The sequence below is a fragment of the Cynara cardunculus genome, assembly GCF_001531365.2.
Source record: "Cynara cardunculus var. scolymus isolate 2C chromosome LG 2, CcrdV1, whole genome shotgun sequence".
In the NCBI taxonomy this organism is placed as follows: Eukaryota; Viridiplantae; Streptophyta; class Magnoliopsida; order Asterales; family Asteraceae; genus Cynara; species Cynara cardunculus.
Genome location: NC_037529.1, coordinates 9,631,380 through 9,633,497, shown reverse-complemented (window position 1 = coordinate 9,633,497; position 2,118 = coordinate 9,631,380). Strand labels below are relative to the sequence as shown.

Sequence of the window (2,118 nt, the reverse complement as noted above, 5' to 3'; positions counted from 1 at the left end):
TGTTCATAACTATAAGGTTTTTGTAAGAATATGCTCATAGGTGTTCATAAGAATGCATTCATAACCATATGGTGTTCATATGTCTTCAATAAGATTGTTTGTAGGTGTTCATATGCCATGATCTTTTCCACAAATACCACTGTTCAAGAATGTTCACCTATGTTTACTTTTATTCAGTTTTTCATTTATTACAAATATGTTGTGATTAATTTAATCCATAGATTTCAAGGATTAAAGGCTAAGATTGATTCACATAGTTAACACTAACTATGAAAACTAATTATATCAAAAATAAAATAGCATGTAAATGTTAATAGTCATCGATCTGTTTACATATATATTTATTTATTAAATGAACTGCAATGCATCCACTTAGGCTCTGATTTAATTGGGCCCTGCATAGTACCCAGTTGAGCAATCAGGTGGTAGAAGGTTGCTCTACCTCCTTGATCAGCTGACACGTTTTAGAATACCGATTAGCTTTAAGCCGTTGGAAAACTCAAACAGCTCTTTGCTTCCTGTTCCAGGCAAATCACATTAGAACAGCTGCTGTGAACTATTTGTTGGATGCTGGAGTACAATGGGGAGGAGCACCTGCAGTGAAAGTGAAGAATCATATATTTAGTCCTTGAGAGTATGCTTTTACTATCTTTAGTTTTACCTTTCCATCGTGCTTTTGCAGGGTGTGCGGGATGCTTCTGTGGAGTTACTGCACACTCTTGTAGCTGTGCATGCAGAGGTATATTTTGTTGCCTTTTCTACTTATCACATGCAGGGAGGATTTTTTTTCTTTATGTAGCTAAGATTATCTATATGGTCACAATTAGCGCATGCGCATTGCTACTGTGATTGCAAATCAAGGTTTGAATATGGGCTGAACTTTGATCATAGGTCTCTGCTGGTTGTAAACCCTTGCTGGACAAGATACTTCAAGTTCTTGTCGAAGGCCTAATTGACACGTTACTCAGCCTTTTTCATGAACATAAAGACACTGATATAAGGATATTGGATGCAAATGGTTTCTGAAAGCTCATGCTTGAGGTAAAATTTGATCTTTTAATTGATGTTACTTGTAACCACTAACCAACCAGTGATAATCAATTTTTTTGATAAAAATGTTCTTTCACAAAAATGGAAAAGTATTGCGATTTCTATGATATCTTGTCACAGGGTTGTCTTTTGCCAATTTTATAACAAATATTTTGGTAAGTGAAAACTTAGGAGGATTTTAATATCTTTCTTGCTGAATAGAATGATATAAGAATCCATATTTTTTACGGACTACGATATCATGCCTTACAATCTCCTCAGCAATATTTTTAAATACCACAATGATGTAATCTGAGATTGCTGGGACACATGCCTTACGCAGCTTGAATACTTGGAGACGATATTAAACCAGTATTTCACTCCTGATGCGGGCAAATCTCTCAAGTCATTACAAGGAGTAATATTGGAGAAAGCCACCGAGAGCTCGTCCGAAGCCAGTGATATACTCCAAAGCATCGTCGCCGTGCAACACGTGGAAGTGACGATTTGCTTGCAGATGACGGCGTATCACCAGATGAGCTGATCGTAAGAAGCCCCTCCTTTTTGTCTCTTTTTACACAAAAAATGAGGATGTTGTTACTGAATTTGGCTGTGTTATATGTTGTTAGGCCCTCGCCCAACAGTGTAGCAGTGAGCTGCTAGAATCGGAGCTCAACAGGACTCGGATCAACACAGCTTGTTTTGGCGACTCACTTCCATTGGACTCTACAGCAGCTAAAGCTGGAGCTGGTTATGGTTCATTTAGAGATTCTCCAAGCAGGAATTATGGAGGCAAGCAGGGTGTGGGTGTGGGTGTGGGCTCGGGCTCCCCAAGTTTTTCAAGGCAAAAAAGGAGATGAGTTATTATTTGTATTAAATACATGAGAGGTCAACTGCAACTGTATTTGTGTGTAGATGTTTTCACTTATTTTGTTACAARAATTAGCATTCTTTCAACTTGTGCTGTTTGAAGGGTTTTTGTACATACCAAACCGAATCATGCTTCTTTGCCCGATGTAATTTTTGGTCAGTTTTATGTTCATTGGTCTCTTTATTCTCTTCCTACCATCAACTTTTGGATGTAGTATG

At 37.7% G+C, this 2,118-nt stretch overlaps 1 pseudogene; it reads left to right on the top strand.

Annotated features, from left to right (window-relative positions):
* LOC112505880 overlaps positions 1–2,036 on the top strand; it is a 2,928-nt pseudogene extending 892 nt beyond the window's left edge.
* The last annotated feature ends 82 nt before the right edge of the window (positions 2,037–2,118 follow it).